Genomic DNA, 17,459 nt, shown 5'->3' with positions numbered 1-17,459 from the left:
ACCAAATTGGGAGACCAGTGATTCGGGCTTGTAAATCAAAAAACTTGAATCTGGTTACGCGGGTAGCCAGACGGGAAACCAGCAAAAATGGACGTGGGGGAATTTATGGAAAACCCGACGGTGGGGGGCGCTAGAGGCGGCCACCAAATCAGACTTGTTAAATTTGGCGAAGGGGTTGAACCTCACAGAAGTGAGGTCGTCCATGAAAAAGCGGGAGGTACGAAGGGCCATAACTCAGTATTATGTTGGGAAGAATGTGTTTGAAGATGAGGTATTGGAAGATATCCCTGACAAAGTACCATCAAGTGGGACGGTTCAGTTAGAGGTGGAGAAATTAAAGTTGGAACGTGAAATTAAGTTAAAAGAGCTGGAAGTGGCTGAGAGAGAGAGAGAGATGGAAAGGCAAGAGAGAGAGAGGGAAAGGCAAAGACAGCATGAAATTCACCTAAAGAAGCTAGAAGCAGAAGAGAAAGAGAAGGAACGGGCCGAGAAAGAGAAACAGAGGCAACATGACTGGAAAATTGAGAAGATGAAGAACGAGCGAAGAGATCAAGGGTTAGACCAAGCAGAGCAGTTTAATGTTAGTAGGGAGTTGAGATTGGTACCCCCGTTCGAGGAGACAGATGTCGATAGCTATTTCCTGCTTTTTGAAAATGTGGCAGTAAATCAGAAGTGGCCAAAAGAGCAGTGGGTGGCGTTGTTACAAAGTGTGTTAAAGGGGAAGGCCCAACGAGCATATGCGGCCTTGTCCCTGGAGGAGGGAGGAGCGGAGAATTATGATGATGTAAAAAAAGGTAATTCTCCGGACTTACGAATTGGTACCTGAGGCCTATAGACAAAAGTTTAGAAATTTAAGGAAAGGGTGGAATCAAATGTATACCGAGCTAGCCCATGAGAAGGGGGTGCTCTTGGACCGTTGGTGCACCGCGGAAAGAGTGGGCGAGGATTATGGGCGTCTCAGGGAGTTATTTCTGATTGAGGAATTCAAAAGTTGTGTTCCGGAGGAGTTCCGGGTGTATTTGAATGAGAAGCTGGATAAGTCCATTTCAGAATTTGCCAGGTTGGCGGACGAATATGCCCTAACCCACAAGACAAAGACTCCCTTGAATAAAGGTCCCCAGAGAGGCCGTGGGAACGATCGAGAAAGTCCGACGAGTGAGGCAGAGGTCCCACCGGGAGCTAGTGGTAAGGTTGAGGGGGAAAGGCAAGACGGCCAGAGGGCTCTGGGTTTGACCTGTTTTAATTGTGGAAAGGAGGGGCACATTGCATCTCGATGCTTTGCTCCCAGGAAGGAGATAGGAAGAGGGAAAGCCACAGTCCCTATCGGGTGTGCCGTGGTAATCAGCAGATCGACCAGAGAGCCGAGGGTAGACAGAGTACGAGAGGGCTCTGGGAGTTGTCTGTCACACGGAACCGTGTCTGTGACGGAGGGAGACATACCAGTTCCCGTACGAATCTGGAGGGATACGGGCTCTGAATTATCCCTGGTTAGCCGTAAGGTACTAGAATTTGGTCGGGAAACGGGCATGGTAAAGGTGGAAGGAATAAATAAAAGGATAGAAATGGTGTCCTTATATAAGGTCATTCTGGATTGTGAGCTGGTGTATGGATCAGTTGAAATAGGGGTGTCCTCAGAATTCCCGAGAGATGACGTGGACATCCTGCTGGGAAACGACTTAGCAGGGGGTAAGGTTTGGTCAGCCATGCTGCTGAACCTGGCGACTGGCGAGTATGGTGGCCCCGTCCCTAGCGCCCAAGGACCATCTCGCCGGCGTGGTCACTCGCAGCCTGTCGAGAGAGAGAGCTGTGAACGAGAGCAGTTTAAATCTGGCCAGTTTTGATTTGGCCGAGATGTCTTTGCTGACCCTGTGCCATGCGGGTTTAGAGGGTGGTAAGACGAAGAGTAGTAAAGTGAAAGGGGGTAAGGGAGAGGAGATAGATCTGCCCTTAGTGAAGAGGAAGGTCCTAAAGGTAGGAAATAAAGATGAGAAACAGATAAAGCTGTTAAAAGGTCCCGAGTTGGACATGGATGATCTGTCTGGTTTGGCAGAATTGTTTGAAGAACTTGAGAGTTCTAAAGGTGTTCCCGATAATGAGAGGAGGGCAGTCCTAGATGGAAAGGATACCCTTGCCTCGAAGGAGTCTGCTGAAAAGGCCGAGGAGGTTGTTTCAGCTCGCAGGGTTGCGCCTTCCCCGGGTGGGAGCTGCCCAGAGAGTAACTGGGAGGATCGGGGGAAGTTAGAATTTGAAAAAGGAACGGGTGTTGAAAGCCTGGAAGAGGCCAATGTCCCGTTTGAGTGTGTCCGAGATGGGGATGCACGTGGTGCTGAACCTGGTAACGGAGCTCAGAAGTCTGAGGGATCTGATTCAGTGGAACAGGGCGGCCGTCCTTGTGGGTCAGATGGATTTGGTTCAGTGGGAAAAGGGTTAACCTTGGTAACCGGGGGAAGTGTGAGTTCCCCGGCGTCTGTACTCGAAGGTGGGTTCAAAGTTAACGCCGAATTTAAGAATGGGGGGGGGTGAGGATTGTTAGCAAAGGAAACGAAAAGCCTGTAGTTTCCAAACCGAAGGAAGAAATCTTAAGTCTGGCAGATCGCTCACAGAGTGAGCCGGGGAATAGCGGGGGCCCCCACTCTATTGTTATGCCAGGATGGGGTGTGAAAAGGCTGCCTTCGACATGCTACTTGAGCGAAGAGTTCGAATCAAACACCAATAGCCTGAAGGGGACTGATAAAAGGGCCAGCCACCTGGGTAAAATCAAAGAATTGGGTGAAAAGGGTCTAAGTTTGGGGCATGGTGTTGCAAAAATAACCCCGATGAACGAGGCTGGCGGGAGTTCACCACGAAAAATTACTCAAGTTCCCCACAGGGGGGCTCGCCGGAAAAGAGGCGACGGTTAATGGAGATGCCATTGTTAGACAGCCAGGCTGGTTGAACGGGTTTACGCCAAAGCCTGTGAATAATAAAGACAGCCCTTTGGAGACCTACCGGTTAAGTTAAACGACTGAAACGATTAGTATTCGCGTAAACTTTTGTAAATGCACCTAAGCTAAGGTTACACCTCCTTAGTTTTGTTGCTTAGGAAAAAAAAAATAGGTGGTTATTGAATTGAAGTCTGATGTACAGTTCGCAATGTTAAGATATTAAAGAAAGGGACACTGTAATCGTTAACTATTTAGATACTGACTTGAATGTATAACGGTAGTATTTTGTGAAAAGAAGAACTTGTGTATTGTGTTAGATTCAAAACTCCTGTAAGACTGTGGACCACTCCGTTTTAACCGCTGATAAAAACGTTTTTTAAGAGGGGAGGTGTTATGATCCCAACCCCCCTCCTTTGTGAGAATCGCAAGAGCACCCGTTGAAAGGGGGGGGGTCAGTAGACCCAGTCGGACAGAGAGAGAGAGAGACGTGCCAAATTGCAGGTCCCACCAGGGATACAGAATAAAGACAACAGCGACTATTGTCTCATGGAGACCACGTGAAAAGCCCTTGGGCAAGGTGGGCTGGTTGAGAGAGAGATTGCATCATCCCAACCTGATTGACACCTGCGACCCCGTGAGGAAGTATAAAGGAGAGTCTCAGGGGGACAGCCCTTCAGACGCACCCAGAAGACACGAGAGTGTTCCCGCAGCAGCGGGAAGCCATTCTGAAGGAAGCCACGTGCGTTAGATTGGAATTTGTGGCTGGAATCACAGAAAACCGTTTTTAACTAACATCGGGGAGAGGGAACCAACGCTCCCCCGATTTCACGGAAGATTCATCAAGACTCGGCAAGTTTTTTCTCTTCTCCCCCGAATCTCCCTCTCTCTCGGTCGCCCCACGCAAAACCCAGCGATTTTCAAAGGGCTGAGGCCTGCAGACTTTCAGAGTGAGACACCAGCAGAGCTCACTTCTTAATGATGATTATTACTGTACCCGCGCTTTAGATTGAATGTTGACGTTGTGCACTATCTGAATGTATGTATTAACCCTACTTTTGTGTCTCTTTATAAATAAAAACGTTTGAAAATAGTGACAACAGACTTCAACAGACCTCTCTATCTTTGCTGGTAAGTTATCCAGTTACGGGATACATAACAGTTGGCACAGGTTTTCAGAGCCTTACCAGGTACTCCATGTGGACCTTCCATCTTGCAAGGGTTCACTCTCTTTAAAGACAGCCGAACATTGGCCTCTGAGACAGAGATCACAGGGTCATCAGGTGCAGCAGGGATCTTCGCCCTTGAAATAGCCATCCGCACATCATACCTAGTTTTCTGGTATAGGCCTGGGTCACCAGACTTGAATTGGTAAGATAGGCATAAACAGAAACTCATAGAGTGTATTTGGAAATGGTTTCTTAAAGCAACATATTGAGGAACCAACCAAGGAAATGGCAATTTTATGCCAGGAATTCTGAAGTGGAATGGGATTAATTAATGAACTTATAAGTTTGGATACACTGGGACACTGATCATAGCATGGTAGAATTTTATATTCAGTTTAAAGGTGCAAAACTTGGGTCATGAGCTTGTATACTAAATTTATATAAAGATAGTTATAATGAGGACAGAGTTAGCTTAAATAAATTGGGATATAAATTAAAGCCTAGGATGATATCAGTAGTGACACACATTATAAGGAGATGCTTTGTAATTCTCAGGAAAGGTAAATTCTAGTGAGAAAGTATGGCTTCACAAAAATGTGCATTATATTAATCATTGGCTGCCTAAGGAAGTAAAAATGGTATCAAATTGAAAGAAAAGCGTATAATGTCATCAAGGTCATGTAGGCCAGAGAATTAGAGATGTTTTAGAAAGCAGCAAAGGATAGTTTAAAAATTATAACATGTGAGAGGATAGAGAATGATTGTAAACTAGCAAGTATTGACAACATGTAGCAGCTCTTATATGTATAGAAAAAGGAATAATATTAAAGTAGATGGTTGGTCCCTTAGAGGATGAATTCAGGGCTTGCCCTCTTCAAATGAAGTCACAGAAAGAGGATAAAGTGATGTGCTCTTGTTGAATGCCAGACAGGATATTTGTCACTGAAGCAGGGGTTGATCAATAATTGTCATAACATTGTCAAACACATTAGATTCCATTTTATCAGATCCAGTATTGAGTCAGGTTAAAATGTCAATTTGTATTTATGTAGCAAGCTGGAATAAGTTGCCTTGTGTTTCTCTTGGCAAAGCCTGTTCAAAGTAAATTTACTATCAAAATACATATATGTCACTATATACAACCCTGAGATTCATTTTCTTACAGACATGCTCGTGCAGAGATTTCCCTTCTCTACCTCTCCCCAACTCGCACACCTTTCTCAGCAGTTCAGAGGGTCTGTTCTCCTCCCAGTCCCTGGTCCACTCTTCCATCTTCACCAACCGTTCCCTTGCTCACATTTGCAGCTGAATTGATGCAAAGACCACACTTTTCACTTTTCACCATCCGGGGCCACACAGTCCTTCCAGGTGAAGCAGTGATCCACAGGCATTTCTTTGAAACAAGTGTACTGCAGTAGTCCTCACAATGTGGCCTTCTACACTTTGGAGAAACTAAACAGATATTGGGTGACTCACTTGCAAAGCACCCGCATTCAGTCCACAGGGGATACCTGGAGTTTAATGCTACCTGCCACTTTAATTCTTCATCTCACTCTCGTTGACCCATCTGTCTGTGACCTTCAGCAATATTTACCAACATATGCTTGAGGAACGACACCCAATCTTCTGTCTAGGCACATTGCAGCCTTCTGGACTTGGTGTAGAATTCCACAACTTCTGTTAACTTGCTGTCTCGTATCAGAACTGGACCATGCTGTTGTAATTTTTTCTGTCTTACCAGTGCAGCCCGACCTGCAAAACATTTGCTGCTGCTCTGCATTTTTTAGTATTTATATTCCCTTATCTCCCGTTTCCTCACTCTGTCCGACTGCCCTCATTTTGTAGTTCCCTTCAGTCATCCTCATTAAACTATCAATTACATTACTTTATATGCAGCTCATCCCATGTACAACCTAAGTGTTGCCGTATTAGAGATATTCCTTTTGTCCTACCCATCTTTCTGTAAACCTTTTGGTAACTCAAAGCTAACTTTTTAAAAACTTCTCTTTCCTACCTCCAATGAAAGATCTTCAGCAAAAATTATTTAACTGTGTGTCTCTTTGCATAAGTGTTGCCTGGCGTGCTGAGCATTCCCAGCAGTTCCTGTCTTTATTTCAGGCTTCCAGCATCTACAGCCATTTGATTTTCTGAGCTTGTGCTGATCCACGGCCAGTCTCTTCACCCAGATCCAGTGCAATTCATGTCATCTGGACTTTTCATATAGTCCCTACAGCAAATCATAGACTGAGTTCTTCCTGATCATTCCAGGAATGTCACCCAGCCAGAAGCCTCCGACCATTCATTGCTCCACTCCAGGCAAAGCCTGGATAATTGATGAGCTAGAATGTCTAGGTGACAGGTGAATGGGGTGTTGGAAGGTCAGTGAACAGCGCTCTGTTTGGGCCACTTGCTGACATGTAAAGAAGGCATATTAGCCTGGTAACTACAGGGTGACAATGGACTATCAAAAAGAATGGGACAGAACAGCCAACTTGTTGTTTCTGACCAGATGTGATGGCTACTGTGCACACTGATTAGGGAAATCTCAGTGACCCAGCAGAGCTCCAACCTAAGGTAGAGACAGCCTGACAGCGGCAAATTTCATTAACGTGCGCAGGATGTGTATATGTACAGGTAGGTGCTGGAAAAAGGCCAGTAACATCATGAAGAATCCCACCAACCTTGCTCTTGGGCTGTTTGTCCCACTCCCATTAGGGAGGAGGCTACGTAGCATCCACTCCAGGACCACTAGACTCAAAAGCAGTTAGTTTCCCCAAGCAATAAGGCTGATCAACACCTCTGCCCCCTAACCCATCACTCCATGTCCCCAACCACCACTACTTTATCGTTTCCTGTTAGAGTCACCTTAAGTACAGACACTCCTGTGCCTAGCATCACTTTATGGACATAAAATCAATGTATATAAGCTATCTAATGTATTTATATTTATTGCATTATTATTATTGCTATTATGTTCTTTATCTTATTGTGTTTTTTTTTGTGCTACATCAGATCCATAGTAGTAATAATTTCATTCTCCTTTACACTTGTATATAGGAAGTGACATTAAACAGCCTTGAATGTTGAATCAGCCCTTGATGCACTGATGGAGACCATTGTGAAGGCATTCCTGTGCCCCCCAAAAATAAAACCTCACAGAAAAGGCCTGCATCTGTTGTTAAAGAACGTGGGAATAAAATAGGCCAGATTAAACAAAATAGGGAATTTGTGTGATTCAGTTATTAATTAGATCAAATTTTTGATACCTATGTTATGTATATTTTTGTTTTAAGGCGCCATCTAATTATTGTGTAATATTCTGACACATCTTCATGGATTTTAGCACTGGCAGAAGATATTATAGAATAATGTAAAAATATGGTATTAATGATGTGCTAAGTTTGATCTCCTGGCATTAACACTCGGAAACTAACCACCCAGTGTGCTAAACACAAAATCCTATTTGTGCTTTTGCATCAGAGATATAAAACCAACTGTGATCAATTAACTGCTTTGATAGTTTCCAATCCAATTAGTATTGGTATAAATGTGAGCAAAATATCTGATTCCCAGATACACATTTGAGTGCTGAGGTACTTTCAGGGGAAATGGACATGCCCCTATGAATGAACAGTTGAAAAGTGTATATTAAATTATTATTATATGACATATCTGTTACTTCTAGCACTTAATTTTTTGGAATTTTACAAAGTCATATGGCCATCACCTTAGAAGGGGAATGCTGCCAGGTATTGGTTGAGCAGTATAGTGTTGGCCATGCAACAAAAATGTTTTTTTAAATAATCTTTAACCATGTGAATGTAATTGAAGGTCTAAGATAGATGGGTTTAAAGAGTACGGAATATTTTCTTAACCCATTTGCTGCTCTGTGAAAGTTGGTGATATTCCACCATGTGTATGCTCTTCCAGTCATTGATAAGCTTATAAATATTTATTCCCTACAGTTACACGGGTATAAACAAGACAAAGAATCAATATGAGAACCGTGAAATGCTGGGTTCCCTGTCAAATAATTTTAAAAAGAGATGAAGTGATATTACAGTGCATTTCTGGTCAAATTTCACTTCATATCTGTATTGTTTGTAATGGTCAAATAATTCAATTCAGACAAGTTTAACGTTGCTTTGTATTATTTAGATAAATGAACCCTTGCAGAAGCAACATCATCTTAAATAGGATTTAACTGCAGAGACATTTACCTACAATAACTACCATAAATTAGTTGTGTAAGGGCACCTGCTGATACCATAGGCTCCTAACTAAAATATTTCAGACCAGTCCCACAAACTCTGTAGATTTAATTTACAGATTAACAAATTATCTTTATATTTGGCATATAGCTAGCATCTTTGGACATGTATACAACTTGCATGTATATCAGTGTGAACTAGTCTGCATTAAATTTTGCAAACAATTCATTCCAGTAAAAGCAAATTTGTTCATAGCCTACAGCTCATATAGCAACTAGCGTTCTGACCCAATTTTCTATGATTATATTGGCTGCAGGGAGGAGGATGTAGGGAGTAGATAATTACTCTAAACACTTCAGAATTTTTTGTGATTCTGCAATGGGCCGATCGATGTTTTCTTGAGTGCATTTTCTTTCTTTAATCTGAGTTGGTATTGAATTATCCACGTGGAAGAGACAGTGATAACCTCAATCCTACCATGCAGGGCCTCAAGGAGTAAAACATCCTGTCCCTACCCCTGCAGCGTTACATTTAAGAAGTTAATCTCTCAACGTTCTCTTTCATTGCTGAGGGTGCATGTTGTAAGGTACGTTACTGTGGGTATTCACATTGCATGGAGTACCTTCCTGGGGTTCTAGATGATGCTGGAGTATTCTGTGGTACTCACGGTAGAGTGGGCATTTACCTAGGGCACTAAATCTAGAGAATGCTGTGGGCATATTGTTGTGTAATGGAGTGTCAAGTGAAAACTCTAGGGAGAGGTAAGCTGATTATTTTCAGAATACGGGATGTTCTGATTGCTATCACTTTGAATTGTTGCACAGTGCACTGCATTTTAATATTGCTGCAGCTTTCTTCACCCGAAACCAATAAAAGTGAACAGACAATATCACCAGGAGAAAGAGCCTCCTGAAAATGTTTTGGGATATCATCGTCTGCTGTGTGATGGAATAATGCCTTTCACAATCTCACAATGCTAATTACCTCTGTGACATATGAAATGCGGCATCCATTGATAATTGGTGGATGATCTGTTTTGGTTATATTAGCTGAGGTATCAGAGCTCTGATTTAAGAGTCACTCTCCTTCCACTCTACAGTTGGTTTCTCTTAAAGTTTTTAAAAAATCTCCTTCCCAAATTGTCCTGCAATCTCCACTTCTTTGTACACAGACATACTCTTTCTATTTCAGGTTGCAGGCATCCTATAATATTGCTTTTCCTTGTTTTTCACAACTAAAATAATTCTGGGTTCTTCGAGAATATCTCTGCTCTTCTCTGAGTGGTGGCATCCATTTGTTTTTACTATCCATTTTTAAGGGCATTAAGATCTGCAAAGAATATTTTGACACCTACAGATATCAATCATTTGCTATTTTGGCTTTGTGAGGATGGTTAACATCACTATCTTTCATTCAGTGTAGAGATTATGCATGCACGGTCGATATTTTTCTCAATTACAGGTGAAATGGGAGAAAATTGGGAATATTGAATTAGCTTGTGGCTAGTTTGTAGATCAACACCATTTGACTTCCTTTATTCCCTATCTTTTACTGATCTTGTCCAGCAAAGTTCTTTATTGTGAAGCAACTAATAAATACTTAAACAAAAACAAGGGGAAGCAATATTATAGAAAGCTTACAATCTAAAGCAGAAAGAGAGTATGTCTGTGTACAAATAACTGGAAATATTTAAAAAAGCATCAGGCTAACATCAAACATAGAGTTAAAGGAGAGTGACCCCCACCCCACCCCTTACATTCAAGTCAGAGCATCTGATAAAAGAATACTAGAACCTGGGAACATATGAAATAGAGGAAGAATGGCCTGTTTGATCCTTTGAGTTTGATTTGCCGTTCATCAAGGTCTTGGCGGATTTTCTGTAACATTTCCCAGCACCGTGCCTTATCCCGTGATCTGCTTAATAACCACGAATCTATTAATCTCAGTTTTGAATGAAGTTGATAACCAAAAATCTGCAGCGTCCTAGGGTGCAGAATTTCAATTTCTCTAAGTGAAGAAATTTTTGCTTATCTCAGTTCTAAATGACATTCCCATAATCTTAAAACCATACTCTGTGGTCTTAAGACTCCTCAGCGAGACCCATCTAGCTGGTCAAAGCTTTAACAATTTTATTACCGTTGAACAAATCTCTCATCCTTCCCAATTTGAAAGAATACAATCCCACTCTCCTCATTCCGAGCCAGCCAGTGGTGTAGTGGCATCCGCACTGGACTTCGAGATGAGTAATCCCGGCTTCAAATCTGGCCAGCTCCATGTACGTTTTCCATCCTTGTTGGGTTGAGCATCGAGCTAGCAACTTGGCATCATAAAAAATAGTTAAGTGCTAAAGAACTGGCAAGTTTGCTGGCTGATACGCCACAAAGTACAGTAACAACAACAACAACTCCTCATTACTGGACCCAGTCTAATAAATCTTTTCTACACCTACTCCATGGTGTGATATCCTTTTCCGGATAAGGAGACCAAAACTTTGTAGTCACACCAACGCCAATTTCAATGAGACTTTGTCACTCCTGTAATCAACCCCGGTGATTATACAGGCTATTGTTCCAGTTGACCTCCTAAACACCTGATGCACCTTCTTGTTGGTCTTCAGTGACCTGTGTGAAAAGCACATCCAGCCCCTTGGAACATTAACACTACTCAACATTTCACCATTAACAAATACTCTGCTTTTCTGTTACATTCATCAAAATTACCTCGCATTATTACCTCACGTCATGCTCTATTCTTGCCTACTTACTCAGCTTGTCAATATCCTCCTTGAAGTCTTTTTACATACTCATATATGTACCTATGTACTCCAAGCAACTCGGTGAAAAGGTTATTGAAAAGCACGTCAGGAACTGGATACAAGAAAATTACCAAGTTACTGAATATCCCTTAGAGTACAGTTAAGTCAATCATCAAGAAATTGAAAGAATATGACACAGCTGGATATCTGCCTAGAGCAGGTCATCCTCAAAAACTGAGTGACTGTGCAAGAAGGGGACTAGTGAGGGAGGCCACCAAGAGACCCGTCACAACTCTGGAGAAGTTACAAGCTTCGATGTCTGAGATGGGAGAGACTGAATACAACAACTGCCTGAGTGCTTCACCAGGTGCAGCTTTATGGGACAGTGGCAAAGAGAAAGCCACTGTTGGAAAAAAATTCATATAACATCTTGGCTAGAGTTTGTCAGAAGACTCGAAAGTCAGCTGGAAGAAGGTTCTATGGTCTGATGAAACCAAAATTGAGCTTTCTGGCCATCAGACTAATAATAAATAAACAAGTAAATCAATTACATATGTTGAATAGATTTTTTAAAATGTGCAAAAACAGAAATACTGTATATTTTTTAAAAAGTGAGGTAGTGTCCAAAGCTTCAATGTCCATTTAGCAGTCGGATGGCAGAGGGGAAGAAGCTGTTCCTGAATCGTTGAGTGTGTGCCTTCAGGCTTCTGTACCTCCTGCCTGATGGTAACAGTGAGAAAAGGGTATGACCTGGGTGCTGGAGGTCCTTAATAATGGATGCTGTCTTTCTGAGACACCGCTCCCTGATGATATCCTAGGTATTTTGTAGGCTAGTGCCCAAGATGGAGCTGACTAATTTACAACCTTCTGCAGCTTCTTTCGGTCTTGTGCAGTAGCCCCTCCATACCAGAGAGTGATGCAGTCTGTCAGAATGCTCTCCACGATACATCTACAGAAGTTTTTTGAGTGTATTTGTTGACATACCAAATCTCTTCAAACTCCTAATAAAGTATAGCTGCTGTCTTGCCTTCTTTATAACTATGTCGATATGTTGGGACCAGGTTAGATCCTCAGAGATCTTGACACCCAGGAACTTGAAACTGCTCACTCTGTCTACTTCTGATCCCTCTATGAGGACTGGTATGTGTTCCTTCATCTTGCCCTTCCTGAAGTCCACAATCAGCTCTTTCGTCTTACTGACCTTGAGTGCCAGGTTGTTGCTGCAGCACTATTTCACTAGTTGGCATATCTCACTCCTGTATGCCCTCTCATCATCACCTGAGATTCTACCAACAATGGTTGTATCGTCAGCAAATTTGTAGATGGTATTTGAGCTATGCCTAGCCACACAGTCATGTGTATACAGAGAGTAGAGCAGTGGGCTAAGCACACACCCCTGAGGTGTGCCAGTGTTGATCGTCAGCAAGGAGGATATGTTATCACCAATCTGCACAGATTGTGGTCTTCCAGTTAGGAAGTCGAGGATCCGATTGCAGAGGGAGGTACAGAGGCCCAGGTTCTGCAATTTCTCAATCAGTATTGTGAGAATGATGGTATTAAATGCTGAGCTATAGTCGATGAATAGCGTCCTGACATAGGTGTTTGTGTTGTCTAGGTGATCTAAAGCCATATGGAGAGCCATTGAGATTGTGTCTGCCATTGACCTATTGTGACGATAGGCAAATTGCAATGGGTCCAGGTCCTTGCTGAGGCAGGAGTTCAGTCTAGTCATGACCAACCTCTCAAAGCATTTCATCACTGTAGATGTGAGTGCAACCGGGCGATAGTCATTAAGGTAGCCCACGTTATTCTTCTTAGGCACTGGTATGATTGTTGCCTTCAAAAACACAGCATTCCTACCAAGAAGCATGGTGGTAGCTGCATCATGCTGTGGGGATGCTTCACTACAAAAGGCTTGTGAAGGCAGAGGTTAAAATGAATTCAACAAAATACAGGGAAATCCTGGAGGAAAACCTGATGCAGTCTGCATGAGAAGTGCGACTTGGGAGATTTGTTTTCCAGCAAGACAATGACCCCAAGCATAAAGCCAAAGCTACACCTTTGTGGCTTAAAAATGGCTTAAATGAATGGCTTAAAAACAACAAAGTTAATGTCTTGGAATGGCCAAGTCAGAGTCCTGACCTCGATCCAATTGAGAATTTGTGTCTGGACTTGAAAAGGGCCGTTTACTCACGATCCCCATGCAATCTGACAAAGCTTGGGCAGTTTTGTAAAGAAGAATAGGGAAAAATTGCAGTGTCCAGATGTGCAAAGCTGATAGAGACCTATCCACACAGACTCAAGGCTGTAACTGCTGCTAAAGCTGCATCTACTAAGTACTGACTCGAAGAGGGTGTGTAATTATGCAATCAATTATTTTGTGTTTAATAATTGTAATAAATTTATACCAATTTGTAGAAATTTGTCTTCACTCTGACACTGATTCTGTTGATCAGTGTCAAAAAGTCAAATTAAGTCCATTGTGATTCATTGTTGTAAAACAATAAAACATAAAAACTTCCAAGGGGAGTGTATACTTTTTATCGTCACTGTAGATTGTGAATGGGGCCCAAAAGCAGATCCCTGTGAACCTGTTAACCCCAAAACAATCCCCTTTATCCCCATGCTTTTGCTTCCTGTGTGATAATTCTTTGTCCATGGCAGTACATTAACTCCAGTACCATGTGCTCTAAACTTGTTGACCAGCCTCCTGTGAAGAACTGAATTGATAGCCTTTCAAGCATCCCAATGCATCACATCTATCAATTCTCTATGTATTCTACTTGTTACAACAGATCAGTCAAAACACAACTTTCTTTTCATAAATCCATGTTGAATATGCTCAGTCCTATTATTCTTTTCAAGATATTCAATTATTACATCTGTGATTATAGATGCTAGTATTTTTCCCCACCACAGACATTAGACTCAGAGGTTACTCCCTGTTTTTTTCCCTTCCCTCTGCTTCACCTTTCTTAAGTTGTGTAGTGACACTTGCTGTCCTCCAATGTACAAGAGCCATTCTCAACCAATGGAACCTTAGAATATAACAATTGGAGCATCCACCATTTCCAAAACCACCTTCTTCAAAATTTTGGGAAGTAGTTGAGCTGGGCCCCCATTTCTATATTTCAAGTCAACTATCCCCACTTTCTGAGTTTCAAATCTGAAAACTACCTCAAGTAACCCAAACCTTTCTGGCCAGAGTTTCATTCTTCCCTTAGCAGCAAGTTCCTCCCACTGTGTTGAAAGCATCTAAAGGCTTGAAAGATATGCACTACCCACTCCCATGGCAAATGCATACTTTCCTAGGGTGTTAGTAATGTATAGATACTAGGGAGTGGTGCCTGGAGGACTTCCCTTGCCAGCTTTGGGCTCTTGAACATATTGCCTATGAGATAGTATTGAACGTAGTTTTTGGATTTTTCAGCCTGGGAACTGATTAAAGGGTGTGGCCTTGACTTAATTCCTCACCTCTGCTTGTTTACTTCCGAGGCTGACTAGTTTCTATGTCTTGGGAGCAACTAGACAGAATCTTTAATTCCAGTCAGACAATGATTGTAAATTCATGTGCCAACACCCTGGGACTGTCCAATCTCCTGTGTTCAAGCTGGTTGGTTTTAAATCTAATTGGATTTCCTCAGTCACAAAACCGTGAGCTGTTTACTGTTTTGCTTGCGAAGGGCTGGAGGGCTGGGTGAGGTTCTGTCAGAACTTTTGTCAATTGGCAGACACTAAAATATTAAGGATGGATTTGTAGAGGCTTGAGATATTTTATTACATTAGAATTAAAAATACTCCTTTATATCAAATGTGTATTCCCTTGGATGTAGAAGATGGAAGGGCTAGTAACTAGAAGTAGAACAGTGGCTTGGTAGTAGCACGATCACTCGTGTCAAGTATGCCAGACCTCACCAACAGGCACCAAGACCTCGCCTGGCTGGCGGTGAGAGGGGCCCTCCCAGTCCGATCCCTCCTGTACGCCCAGGTCATCATTTCCACATCCCTCTGCCCACGGGAGGACTGCAGTGAGGAGGAGTCGGTGACCCACCTCTTTGCACACTGTGGGTTCGTGGAGAAGGTGTGGAGGAGGATGGAAGGGGCAGTGTCGAGGTTCATCCCCAGCAGCTGCGTAACAGAGTACTCTGATCTACGGGCTGTTCCCGGGACGCACACTGAGACCAACATCCGGTGCTGCTGGCAGATCATCAACTCGGTCAAAGATGCTCTTTGGTCGGCCCGAAACTTGATGGTCTACCAGCACACGGAGATGTCTGTGGGGGAATTCTGCAGACTGGCACATTCTCGGCTGCAGGAGTACGTGCTGAGGGACGCACTCAAACTCGGTGCAGCCACCGCAAGGGCCCGGTGGGGAAGGACCACAGTCTAGGGTTCTTCTCCCGCGGGAGTTGATGTTGTGGATATACCCCACTGAATGTAAATATGAAAGAACAGAGTGCCACGTAGGTGGCAAAATTTTGAATTGTGAAAATGTTAAAACTGTAATGGTAATAACTGTACAGAATTGAAAGTCATTGAATGGTTGTTGTATATAATTTTATTTTTGAATAAAGTATATTTTGTTTTTAAAAAAAAAGGTATGATGTTCTCCTAAGGGATTGTAATCCGGAATGCTAGATTGGATTCACTTAATGGAGACCACCTGTGCAGGACTTTGTTTAATGTGGGGAAGCTGACGTGTGGCCAGCCACCACACATTCCTTGACAGATCAGGGTCAAGATCCCGTGGCATGGAGTGCAAGATGACTGGGGACCCTTCACTGCTGCAGCCTTCCTCCACCTTCACCGCCATCGTGATGTGTCATCATCCTCCATCAGCTCCACCGCTGAGGTCTTGTCTGGAACCTTCCCCTTAACCTCACTATGTGGGTGACCTTACCAGAAGCTAAGTGCCAGTTAGGCAAACTCCAGAGGCTATCGCTGTCAGGATCTCAAGAACACACAAGCCTCTCCATCATGACAAGGTGATGATCCTTAGAGAAGAGCAATGGCATGGAAGTGAGGACAATTAATTCAAATGCATAGATTTTAATCCATGCATTTGGTTGCTAGAAAATTTGTATTCAGATTAGTGAAATAATCCAGAGTTTATAAAAAAAAATAAGTACCTAGTCTTTATAATAATGGATATAGAGCTAGTAGGTTGTTGCAAAACCTTCTGATTTACTTTCATCTCCTTCAGAGAAAGAAATCTGCATTCCTGACCTAGTTTGGCCCACTTCTGACTCCAGTCCTACAACATTCTGGTTAACTCTTCGGTGGCTTAGCAAGTTACTCAGGGTTTTGTTTCTTAATTTTAATATGAGGAAAACTGGTCAGGTAACCTGTTATTGACCTAGTCATTAGACTAAGATGTTGCAAAGGCACTCCCACACCGGTCAACCTTGGAGAGCTCCATATCAACATCTGGAGACCAGTGAATCTCTGCCCTTTATTGGACAATACTTAAAATAGCCCTATGAAACCAAGCACTTGTGGACTTTGGGTTAGAGTCTTCCATGTTCATTGCCAAGAGTAGCTTTGTAGCACAAACATTTGTTACGTACTTGTGACACATGACAGTGGTGCCCTTGTCATGTGACTGGGGTTGAAGCTGTACTGGACTTGAGGTGATGGTGGAATGATGTCATTTTCCCGCCAGTAGAGATCATGTGACGGGTTTTTTTTACAGGTTATAAAAGGTAGACCCCACCCTGTGAGGAGGGGCAGTTCGTGGCTGGATTTGCCAAGTTGACTTCATGCCACTGCGTGTTTGAAGTGATGACGCAGTTTAGTTGAAGGATGAAGTTTTTATTTAATGCCTAAAGTTTAAAAGGTTAATGCCAACAGGTTCTTTATGATTCTGTTATTTTGCAATTAGAGGAGAGTGAAGATTCAAGGTTGGAAGTAAAGATCGAGGAGAATCGCTTTCTACGGTGAAACGGGGGCGACCTTTGTTTGATCCTTATTTGGAAGGATTTCGTTGACTATCTTCGTGTTAATCCCTGGGTTTACCAGAAAGGATTGAGGATAGTGAGGAAGGAAAGGTCAGTGCCTTTAAGCCGTTCTATTTCGTAAATTCTTCGTGGGAATTTCGACGTCGGGGATCGAAGCAAGCGACGTGAAAGAGAACTTAAATCGTCCTGTAAAGTCTCTCCTTTTAAATGGACTGCGAGCATATCGAACTTTTGGCAATATCACTTTAAGAACTGTTTTGGAATATCACTTTAAAGAACTGTTTTGGAATATCACTTTACGAACTGTTTGAACAGCCGCTCAGCAGCTGTTTCCGGTTACGGTAGTGTTTGTTTACTTTTGGGGGGTTTGTTTTCTGTGTTTAATAAACGTGTTGTTTGTTATAAGAAACCCTTGCCGAACTCATATATTTATTGTTGCCTGAATA

The 17,459-nt window shown here is 42.7% G+C and overlaps 1 protein-coding gene across 1 annotated transcript in view; it reads left to right on the top strand.

The window, feature by feature from the left end:
• The window catches only part of LOC132385161 (ubiquitin carboxyl-terminal hydrolase 2-like), a 133,261-nt gene that overhangs the window by 11,359 nt on the left and 104,443 nt on the right, over window positions 1-17,459 (top strand). The gene's annotated exons all lie outside the window — the stretch shown is intronic.

Source organism: Hypanus sabinus, chromosome X2 (assembly GCF_030144855.1).
Source record: "Hypanus sabinus isolate sHypSab1 chromosome X2, sHypSab1.hap1, whole genome shotgun sequence".
In the NCBI taxonomy this organism is placed as follows: domain Eukaryota; kingdom Metazoa; phylum Chordata; class Chondrichthyes; order Myliobatiformes; family Dasyatidae; genus Hypanus; species Hypanus sabinus.
Note: the sequence above shows the minus strand (reverse complement) of the source record. Positions and strands in the feature narration are given on the sequence as shown.